This window comes from Electrophorus electricus, chromosome 2 (genome assembly GCF_013358815.1).
Source record: "Electrophorus electricus isolate fEleEle1 chromosome 2, fEleEle1.pri, whole genome shotgun sequence".
NCBI classification, from domain to species: Eukaryota; Metazoa; Chordata; class Actinopteri; order Gymnotiformes; family Gymnotidae; genus Electrophorus; species Electrophorus electricus.
The window spans coordinates 5,709,044-5,721,229 of NC_049536.1; the positions used below are offsets into that span (position 1 = coordinate 5,709,044).

Sequence of the window (12,186 nt, forward strand, 5' to 3'; positions counted from 1 at the left end):
CAGCCTTCCCTGATCTCTCTCATCCTCTGTCCTGGTAAATGTCCAGAAGAACCAGAACAGTCAGTGACCGGTAGTTTGCTCCTGGGTGCAAAAGCATGACATGAATCCCCTTTGCACAGAGCAAGTGGCCAAAGAAAACCTCATTTAGTAGTCTAAATTGCTTTTCTTCAATCCCTTTCTCCTCAGAGGACACAGATGAACAAAGGTTTCACACCTTGCAGGACATGCTGGGGAGGGGGGTGGGGAATCCCTCTGAAGTCACTTCGTTCTCTGCGTGTACCTGACCCAGGGTTAGAATTTGCTACAAATCCTTGTGCACAGATGTAGGAGCCAGCTTCCTATGTTCAAACCCCAATATTAACTCTTCTAACAGAAACCACAAACAGGTCAAATATTTGAGAAAAAGGAAAATTTTCCCAAACAGAGGAAATTCAGGATATGTGGTTCAAGCATCCACAGGTTATTAACCTTTCACCTGTTTCCACTCCATTCAGCTCAATTTTACAATTGGTCCAGACAATCGAGGAGGGCCTTCTCTCTCTGGTGTGAAGGGTCCCATATACTGTTCCATATACTCTCTATGTCTAAGGAGTCCACTTTGGTTTCAGGTGGAGTTTATCATATGCTACATAACAGCACTCCCAAGGTGCAGTTTGGGAAAGACTTGACTCACATATAGGGCAGGAGAGAGAACTTCAAGGCACTTAGTCCTCATGTCAGCTGTGTAAACTTGCAGTATCAGGCCAGAGTCCACAGTCCCCAGGGGCAGAAGGTGGACCTGAGAGGCCTGGATTAAGGGCTTCATGCTCGTGTACTTTTCCTTCATTGTGTTGTTCCCTCAGAGGCCTTGTTGAAAGGGCGCCAATGGAAACAGCCACTTTGTTATCTTCCATGGTAAGACGCGGCTAGTTCTGATGAGTTGGCTGAATGTTTGTGTCACCAGTGAACTGCTGCGAGGAACAATGGCATGGCTGAGGTTAAAATAGACCCTGCTGTCTACTGTCTGTTCCTCAGAAGCAGCTTGTAAAGCAGATTTGTGTCCTGTTGCTCCGCATTTTGACTTTTGCCCTTCGCTGGGATTTTGAACCGGATTCCCAAGGCTCAACCTTAGCATTATAAGAACAATCTATTTTACCAACCAGCTTATTTCAATGTTCAGCAAAACTTGTGTTTCTTACAAGTTCCATGGTAGTTATTCACTGCCTTAATAAATGTAAACAAATGTCAACACGAGTTGTGGTTACACAAAATCAATATCCATGTTTGTGGCAGTTTGACTGCCAGATGGACATGGGCGAGATCAAGGTCATTTGGCATTACAAGCATAGTAGGTCAATATTTTTTGTTTTCTTTAAGCCTAACAAGAGTCTAAGATACTATGCTTTAATCCAAACTTAGACAAAATACAATTACTTTCTACTGGGCAAAATAGGGCCAAAAACCTGCAAATCAACTTTATTTATCAAAATACATCTTGCTATTCCGTTTAAGGATAAAAGGTCATATACAGCCTCCTGCTGGGCCATAGATCCTAGCTACTAAATAAAGGACAGATCTGTATGCTGTGCCTGGTAACAAAGCTCTGTTAAGCTCAAGGATGATTTGTGGCAAGGTTTGGTGAGATTTAATTGAAGCAGATTTAGATAAAGGGTGATTGAACAAATTTGTGTTGCACCAGTACGTACCACCAATATACCTAATATACTTTACAGTCATAAAGATTTGCCATATTGAAACTAGCTTTGCTTCAGGATGTTCTGGCAAGGATCTGACCATTTTTTTAGCTTTAAAGTCTGACATGAATACACTTTAAATATGAAGCATGTAATTGTGGGTGCAATGAGGAGCTTAAAACAAGGACCAATATGTGTGTGATCATGCAGGAGGGTTATTATCTAGCTCACAGAAGAACAGTGCGGGAACATTTGGGTGGAGATAGGGCCGAGGACAATTGCTGTTTATCAGAGGACTGAGCGCTCCTGACTCATTTGGTTACAGACCATAGTTAAGATACAAGGATAAGAGGCTAGTGGAACAAAAACATATAAAAAACATTGGAAAGGCACAAAACTAAATAATGTGTTCTTCAGAGAAGCCACTGCACAAGGTACTTTCAGACATATTCAAGGGCAAAGCCATCTTACTTTTAGAATGTCACATTTTTGAAGAGTTCTGCATAATGCTGGGGCTTTGTTTGCTCCCCATTGCGTAAGCAGCGTTCAGCACAAACCCTTTTTTTTCCTTTCAGGGCATTGATTAGTCAGGATGTTCTGAGCCTTAAGAAAGCCCTTGTAAGAGACAGTCTATTAGCATCTGTCTAATCTTGCTGATGATAGCTGTCTTGTCCTGTATTTATGGGGTCTTATCTGTGGCTGTATTAATTGTAAGTGAGGTGGGTGCTCAGAGGCACAGATGGCGCACAGACCCACAGCAAATGAGGAGGAGAGATCATTGGCCATGCTTCAAGGGAGTGAACCCTATATGGGCCTACCTGCTCAAGCAGGTTTGGGATTCCTAGGCAAAACCAAATTACTGGAACAAAGTTGTCATATTAGCAAACAGGTTCAGTTGTAAAAAATAATGGGAAAGACACTAAAGAGAACACGTTTGGAGGGTAAATTCTTACCTGTTTTTAAAACATATTGATATGAAAAGAGACCATTAGATAGTTTGTATTGTGCAGTGTTTCAAAACTGATTACTAAACAAACGCTCCTCAACTTTTTAGAAAACATTGTGAACTGAGCTGGCCATTGTTTGCACTGGTATTCATAGCATGTGCTTCTCAGAGTGCACACAAACATCATGGAGTACCTACACTCTTCCAAACATTTCAGACATTTAAAGCCCTCAGTTCTGACATTTTTCTTGTACTGTGCACCTTTGATGAAAACTAAACTGAGCAGAAAACTAGTGGCACAGCATGCTTTGGAACTCTGAGTTCACATGCTCAGTTATGAAGTTGTATTTGGAAAAAAAAATACAAGTATTGTAAATAAACTATTCCTAAAAACCTACAGTTGTACTTTATTTCCTCTATACAGAAATGAGCAACAAAACAATGTATATTATAAAATTATAAAATGGCTTTATCAAATGAACTGAATTTTTCTTCTCCTAAATGAATCATAATTGAATGGTATAATTGCATGTCTGTGTGTGACAGCATATTGCTTCGTTAATACACCTCACTATTCCAACACTGTCATCAGTGGTTGGCATATCTTGCCAGAACACCCACTGGGCAAAAACTGATTCAGTGTCTGTTGATTCAGTGTCATTTATGTATGTTTTGCATGTGAAATCAACACTCACTGTAGAATTACTGTTAACATGTCATTGGATTTACCAAAGTCATATTTCACATCATCCATACACTTTAAAACTATCATTTGTTTTATTATTTGATAAAGTCAAGTACCTAGTGCACAGTTATCTATATATGCCTGGTTCCTAAGAAACGTCTATGATTAATCATGAGTCATATAACTAGGTGTGTACTGTTTGTCTTTTATAACTGATAATTCTCTGTAATCACCCTTATTACTCTTAGGACTAAAGTGATGGGGTTTTTGTTTTTTTGTTTTTTTTGGCTTTGGCACTTATTGATTTCCTTGTAAGCGTTTTAACCTTGGAAAGATCCTGACCTAGTTGAGGACATTCATTTTGAGAATGAGGGATTGTAAGTAAATAAAAACATCTGTTCATGATACATTAAGTACCCATGCACAGATAGTAACAATCTTGAGTGAGATGTTCTTGGTGTCTTTCATGCCATGACTCAAAAGGTCATTATAGACAAGTGTCAAATCGGTTCTGCTGTGTGTCTTGCTCTGGTCCAGAGACAGAGCAAATATCTTCCATAGGGGTTCGTGTCTTGCTCATAGTTGCTGGTGGGTTTGTTTGGGGTTGTACTGTAATTTGCATGGTGCCTATCGTCTGGGTGAGGCCCCGCCTGCATACAGAAGCAGTGATGTGGGTCACTTAGGCCTGTAATTGCTGGCTTGATAAACTACGCAGAACTGAAAGATGTCCCTCCAGATATACAGCCTGAGATATTTTTCTTATAAAATGATGACAAAGTAGTCTGAGAGGAACATGTAAATAGTGTCTAGAGCATTGCAGTAAACTGCTAGATTACACTGAAGCCCACTGTTGTATGGCGCTTTTTTAAGGGGAAGTGGTTAGGAATGCGTCAACACCTACTCCCTGTTCCCCTTACCAAAAATCTGTTGTGCACATGTATTTCACATACACCCCTATTAACTTGCATATTAATCAAATAAAAATACATTCAAAGAATTTTGCTATGAGATGGTCCGCATGGGACCAACGTACAGATATCTCCAACAGATTTGTGTCTATGCATCAAATCCACACCCTGCAGAACAACACAGAACCCAGCTGAGAGCTTCCTCCCTCCTCTGTCTGTCTGTCTCTCCCTCCCTTCCTCTCTTTTTCCACCATCCTCCCCCTTTTCCCTAGGGTTGGGCCAAGCTCCCACTGCAATCCAGCATTTAGCTCTCCTGGAAGCCTGTGAATGGGGGAAGGGATGAAGTCACCACCATGGATAATGCCTTATTGTTGCTCAGCATATGGTCAGCAAACTGTCCAAATAATTGCTACATAGTTGTATGATGGTAAATATTAAGGTTGAATTAAACATTTATATGACGTTTCCAAGTCCTTGTGCAATTTCCTATCCCCAGGGCATATTATCTTACATGCTACACGTGAAATGGGGGGTGTGATGGGATCGTGCCAGTTTGGAAGAGCCGGACTGAAAGAGAACTTCACTGAATTCCAAACGAATACCATCATTATAATATCAAAACTCGTTGATAGAAAAGTTATTGATGTAACCCATACAACGGATAATTTTGGACAATAATTTCCAGAAAGTCGCATAACATGCTGACCAGATATGCCCTATGCCGCGCAAATGCAAACGTGTTCCCTACGCGCTACGCAGATTTTAACGCGCTCTTCCCGACAGGGATCTGCCTTTGGCTAACCGTTTAACAGAAGAGAGCCCCGTGGCTGTTAATACACGGCAGGCACACAAAGACGACGTGTCATGCATGGCGACACGCAAGCGCGCATGCCCCAGGCGGCCGACCGCTGACTGCTCTATAAGCGTGTTTACTTTTAGTTTGAACGTGTTGCTGGCTACCAGTGTTGAGTAACATCGCGTGTCTAGCATAGCAGTCTAGCACAATTTGGTGACGCAAGTGGGGACTATTAATATCACAAGAACGGGATGTACTCTGCTCTGCTCTGGGTTCACTCGAGGATAAACGATGAACAACATTTGACTGTTGCGCTTCGGTCTGTGCGACATTGCGGGGGGAAAGGCGCATAAATCGTAAATCCGGATTGTGCGGTCGATTTGTTGCACGCCCGAAAAGCACGAAAGAAGTAACAGGCGAAATGCGTGCGAGCCGGTCCTCGGCTTCGCGTGTTCCTCCGTGATCGTGTGCTGCGCAGTCCTCGAGCCTCGCCCACTCGTGAACCCGCTGACTCGGTGCACTCGGATCAAAAACAACCACCAAAGAATGCGCGCGCGCGGGCGCGAGCTGCATACGAGTGTTTGTTTTCATGTGGAAGACCAGACTTCACCTTTGTCAAGTACTCACCGAAGTGCAAGTATTCACGAGGAAGAAAACATGATAGTTTTTTTTATTATTTATCTGAGACACTTTCTAGAGAATATGTGTTCAAATGCGAAAGGAATGCAAACCATCTCTTGGTCTGTGGTGTCTAGTCGGTATCAAACATTTTGGTATTTAAACCCAAATCTAACGGAGTTGCATGCATCTATGAGACCGTCAATGTCGCCATGATGCCATAATAATGTTCATGGCTCATAATTATGTTGTACAAAACAAAATACACATTTCAATGCACAGGCCAGTTCCCCTGCACCAAATGAATTCCTTACTGAATCCATAACAAAAGCTGAACAGCTGCAGAATTAAAAGACGGGATATTTATATTTTCTACCACAGCATATTCAATAATACAAACTCATCAGAATAGTATAAAAGCAATCATTACTTTTTTAAATCCAAAGATTGAGATGGGGTTACATCCATTATGTGATAATCAGTTGTTGAATTCTTGCAAGTGTGAAATTGTGAAGAAAACAATTTTATCTTGTGGGTATAACAGCATACATACAGTTGCAAGTGAACAGCCCAGGCTGCATGGATGAGAGGATTTCTGAACTGTAGTCTCTCAGCATAGTTCCTTATGTGTTGTGGAGAGCTTAGTTTTAAAACAAATGAGCAAATCAAACTCATATCAAAACCACAGGCAGTTTTTGATACAGCACAAACTGGGCTACGTGAGTCTCATTCATGAGATTAATGTCTGTTCAGTTGGCTTCATATGCATGGAATATTTGGTTCTGCACATAAACATGCAACAGTTAATGTTGGATGCTAATTCTGACATGGCTTCTGGGAGAAACTTGGCCCATAAGTCAAAACAGCCATGAAATCACAGATGCTCACAGGTGTTGTGTGTTACCATCTGCAATAGTCATCCTTTTTTCTTGTTTTTTTTTGTTCTTCTTCGAGACAAGTAGTATCAATTAATATATTTAAACACAGATATACAGCTGCACCCTGTGGTGTTTTGCTAGGTTTTCACATTTCAACAAATACACATCTGAACATATAACTGTGTGTTAGGTATGGTCAGCTGACCTTTCCAGTTTATTATCCACCTTAGTTCAGTAAACTGTATTATACTGTCATAAGATCATGTCTTCACGCTATGTTGTTTCCTGTTGTTTATTATCTAAAATCCTTATTTATGTATGAGATATACTGTCAATATGCAAAATGGTTTATTATAATAAAAGAATAAAAATCAAAACAAAGGCCAAGGTGATTATAGAGAAGATTTAAGAAAAATTTGATTTGTAAAATTTGTAAAAATAAAATGACTGTTGTTGTTGTTTTTGCTGGTCTTGTTGCTTGCATCCATAACTACTGTAACTGTATTTTATAGTGTTACATTTAGTTTTCACACTCTCTGGTTGTAGGCATAACTGACTACAGTATGGCCCTGTGCATCCAAAACATCATTAGAGAGAGTGTTTAAATCACAAGAATGCTCACCATGTCATGATCATCTTTGGGTATCCCTTTTTTGGTAAAAAGTTTTGATTCTGTGCTCCTGTTAAACCTTCTACCTTGGAAAGTATGTCTTTTCGTGTAGTGTATTGACAAGTTACACAGGATGCCTTGTATCACGAAGCTGATCATATTGGTTAGATAGTGTAGAACCTAGCTTACGGTATGGTAACAAGAGTTTTGTCCAGTAGAACTCGAAATGGCACCGTATTTTTGCTGATAAGGGGTAAAGCTTTTCAGGCCTACTTATAGTGCATCACTGCCGTTTAGTCTGAGGAAATAGCCTAGGCTGAATAGAGAGATGCCCCTTATACACTGGGCCATCACTGGAACCAAATGCAAAGTCTAGTGGTCACCTGATATGATGCAGCTGACTGGAGAGAGAAAAAGAGAGAGATGTTTCTCTTGTTCCTGCAGGGCACATCCCACATCCCACTGTAACCAGCCCACAGATCAATGTTCTCAATAGTGCCACTCATCACAGGCCAGCGGACAAGGGAAAGAAGCAAACGTGTGCTTGCTTCATTTCGCTCTTTTCAGCTATATTGTATAAAGCAGACAAAGCTTTGCCTCGCGGCACTGCGGTCATTGGATTGCTACTAACCACAGTTGGCATGTCACATAAAATCACCATATGCTTAGTAATGCTATCTATTTTAGTGGTGGTGATACAATCATCAAAAGACATTTAGTTATGACGTGTGTGGTAGATGTGGTCATGTTCATGTCCTCTGCTCTATTCAATCATTAACCAGGAAGGTCTTGATATAAGATTTTTAAAGGGTGGAAGTACATCTGGTTGCGTGCGCACCTTATCTGAAACGTGCCATATCACCACTTCTTTAATATCGGAGTTCCAGGAACTGGAATTTCACAGAAAGCTGAGTGGATGGTGATGATGATGGTTGTACTGTGCAGAGACTTTAAGTGACTTTGTGGCATATGTAACCTGGATATCCTACTGCAGGTGGACGGAGCTAGGCCTGGTATAACACAGTCGCAGCTTGTTTGTGTTCCCCATTGTGACTCTGAAACGCTTACCTTGAACACAGGGATGTTAAATCCTGACCAACCAGAGGGTTCAGCCCCAATAAGATACCAAAAATGTGGCAATGAAAACTCTTTTTTATTTTTGAATATTGCGGTCAGACCCTTAATTAATCTCACGCTTTTGCTTATTTAGCACACCCTCCTCATGTAATTCAGACAAATGGGTCAATTGTTTCTTTCATTGTTTCAGCGGTTGCATGCCCTGAACTGAACAAGGCACAGAACACTGCCGCCTGTGCTTGCCCCGTGAGCTGCGACAGTCTGGGCTAAAAACTTCAATTATTGTCTTTCACACTGTACACTTAGTCATCAGTGGCTCTCCGTCGGCCGTAGATTTAGCTGCGAAGCAGCAGTGAAATGCTGTCCCCTTCCCTTGCCTTTTGTAGCCACTGCCGCAGTTTTATCAGCCATACATGAGCAAGGCTGAGACATGCTTGTAGCTCCATTGTTGAAGCGCTGAGAACTTAAATGAGCCGTTCACTTGTGACAAGCAGTACAGTGGCGCATGAAAGTGTTGAAGCATTCAAAAGAGCAGCAGTTCAGATGGTCACGTTGTGGTTATAATGACATCTGAGACAGCTCTGCTGATGACCATTAATGAAGGTACGCTGATTAGACACCTGAACACCAATGACAAATGCAATGAGACTAAAAGATACCACTAGCAGATGTGGTGGCAAGCTAGCTCTCTCTCTCTCTCTCTCTCTCTCTCTCTCTCTCTGTTTGTGTGTGTACATGTTATCTGGCCACTCCCTTTTCTGGGTTTTTTACAGTGTATTTTTACATGGGTTGCTAAATCTAACTATTTTATTTTATACTGTTCTAAGAGCAGTTTTGTGGTTTTCCTTACAATAGTTAAGAGTTAGTCACACCTAGAGACACTGGTCTTAGATAAGCTGAAAAGGGTGACATCTGTGAGCTAGCAGGAAGAGAATATCTGCACTCATGATGGGAAATGAGACATTTCCAAACTCTGAAAGAACAAAGCTAAACCACAAGACAAGAAGTAAACAACCTCTGGGTTTCATATATATATATATATATATATATATATATATATATATATATATATATATATAGAGAGAGAGAGAGAGAGAGAGAGAGAGATAGATAGATAGATAGATAGATAGATAGATAGATAGATAGATAGATAGATAGATAGATAGATCCACAGAGCTGTGCAATAGCATTTAACGCTACCTGCTTTTAATGTAACATGAAAACAAGAAGCCATCCATTAACTTACAAGACTTCAGAAATGGCATAGATAAATTACTGGCTAAACTCAGAAAAATGAACAAAAGCCTATTTAGAATGCTTTTAGTGTCAGTTAGTACATGCCAGAAGCTCTGGTCTTCTGCTCATGTACAGGCATGGCTGAAAGATGGATGGCCCTCATTAAAGTAATGCTGCTTTATAACCTTCAGCCCTCTGATGGATGTTTGCCAGTCAGACGGTTAGAACACTCTGACATGTTCTTGGGAAGAGTACAGTCTGGGTGATTACCTGAAGAGCTGTTTTTTCCTGCTTCAAATGCTTTTACAGAAACAAAATGGAATGGAATCACATGCACAGTTCACATGAGCCTTTATTTTTACTCCTGAGTATAATCAGCTGGCTTTCTGCTTTTACTGTGTTTGTATTAGATATGCATTATAGTTTGATTATGGACAGTGTCAGGAAACATGATTGTTTTAGCTGTGTTTGTTCCATTTTTTCCCCACACTACAGTGATTGCTGCATTCTTGTGCCAGTTTGGACCTCATCCTTCTACTGCCCACAGTAAAGGAACCAGGGCCGCATGTTCTAGGGCAGCGTGGCAGCATTGAATGGACACTTCTGCCAGGTAGTGTACATGGTCAGGCTTTGCTGTCCTAGCACAAAGCATCCCCCTAGACTGGATTAACATGGAGCCAATCGGAACATGTGAGGCATGAGCTTTTTAAGAGTCATGCTGTTACAATTGTAAGAAGTTGTAAGAATTTCAAAAAAAAAAAAAGGTTTTTTAAAATTATTTTAGTGTTATTTCCCTTTTGGAACACTGTGTTATTATTTTCCCAGCCTTTTTGGAGCTATAAAGCACAAAGCAATTCTAATTGGATGAAGGATGCTATGTAAATACATTTGACTTGACATTGTAAAATGAAATAGATCTTTTTAAGGATACTCACTTCTGAAATCTTGTAGGGCACACATGTCAGTCATCTAGTTTGTGATATAAAACCACAGGTGTCAGTGACAAATTTTAACAGTGAATCGAGTCATCTCACAGAAGTGGTCATACAGTGGGATATTCTGCCTACAGTCGAAATCATTTTTGGTTACTATTGTGTCATGAGCAGCTCAGAGCATAAGCAAAAGGCCACAGAGTGGGCTTTTCAATGTGTGGGTGAAGTGAGACTTATTCAGAATTTCTCACAGGTCGCACAATTTTCAGTGCTTACTGGTGAAGTGTAAATGATTATAATATTATCCCAATAGTTGCAGTATTGGTGTTTATGGTTTAGTGTCCCTGTGGCTGAAGTATTTTACATGAAAGGCAGGTATACTTCTTTGACCGCATTGCTGTGCGTCTGCATGACTTAGATTATTAATGGACATAACTAACTGCAAATGCAAATGGAAAACGCAAATCCTCTAATACTTTAAAATTACTTTACAAAATTAAATTTAGAATTTGGAAATTTGGTATTGCCCTTAGTTAGAAAGGTAAAGAGAAATGCAGTAACCTGGGACCGTCTTGTTACCTGTTTCTCTTGCCTTCCAGAGTGGCAGAGGCATATGCGTTTTTCTTCATTTTGAGGCAGCCATCTTGTGAAAGAGGAACTACCCTCTTCTTGTTGTGCTGTGATGGAGTGCGCCTCTGAAGCACCACATGAAACGCAAGAACACCCAGTCCTTGTGCTGAAAGAATATGTAAAGTAATACAGCCAGATGGCCCTCTGGATGCAGTACAGCCTTGTTCTCACTGAACACCAGGAACTTTCCAAAGAGGCCTTTTGTGAACAGAGCTGAAAGAGTACATGATTTCTCATAGGAGAGAAGGCCATTGCAAGTGTTAAAGGGTGAATTGCACCCCTCTTGCTTCTCTTATGTCTGTTTCTTCAAATTAACTGTGATTTTGAAGAGTTTGCAAACTCATGTTCCTTTTTGGCCCCTGAGTGTAACTATATATAATTCAATGTTTTACATTTGTGGAACATACTTTCAAACATTGCTATTAGCCTCTTACACTGCCTCTGCTGCTGAAACCTGGAAAGCAGGTTTGCAAATGAAAATTGTGTAATTATACATGCATTGCTTAACTGTATCTGTTTGATGTGGCGCTATGGGACAGTGCCATGGATTTGCTGGCACTATTATGACAACCAGTTCTTTGTTATCTAACAGATCGTCTGAAACAATGTTGACTTTTTCTTCTTAAAGGACTGTCACTTGTGTCTGCAGAGCCTGAACAGTCAGTTCAGCTAATGGTCAATATCCAGCGTTTGTTACTGTAGACCAAGAACCTCATCCCTCCTTATATGCATTAATGATAGTACCTTTTATTTTAGGCATTTGCAAAGATATATGAATGTGTATGTGCTTAAAGCATTTTAGATATTCTAACATTGTCCAGAATCATTACGTTATAGTAGATATCTAGATGTAACATGCATTCTATGAGTAAATGACAAAGCACATGTGTAAGTCGCTCTGGATAAATGTAATGTAGATAATACAATTTCATAGTTCTTTTCAACTGCAAATGCTTGTTTTTTGTCATTTGCTATGAGATCTTAGATGTGTGCACTGTTTAACTAATACAAAAATAAATACAACACATACTCACACAGCCCTCACGTTGGTCTTAACTCAATTTTATACAATTACAGACACTGAATGAAGTTTCTCGGGCACTACCGCGAAGTTTGGTGGGGGCAAATGAGGCAGTGCACTTTGGGACACTTCGCTATCCAATGAGCGCGCTCCCGCTCTGACGACGCTGCTAAATG

The 12,186-nt window shown here is 40.5% G+C and overlaps 1 long non-coding RNA gene across 2 annotated transcripts; it reads right to left on the reverse strand.

Annotated features, from left to right (window-relative positions):
- Positions 1 to 9,784: 9,784 nt before the first annotated feature.
- Positions 9,785 to 12,085, reverse strand: LOC113573181. Of its 2 annotated transcripts, none has more exons than XR_003410183.2 (4): positions 12,020 to 12,085; positions 10,939 to 11,095; positions 10,363 to 10,396; positions 9,785 to 10,088 (listed from the first exon to the last, which is right to left on the reverse strand). It is a non-coding gene; the product is annotated as an uncharacterized LOC113573181 (long non-coding RNA). The 2 variants fall into 2 exon arrangements; XR_003410184.2 differs by having other exon boundaries at positions 12,024 to 12,056.
- Positions 12,086 to 12,186: the final 101 nt, after the last annotated feature.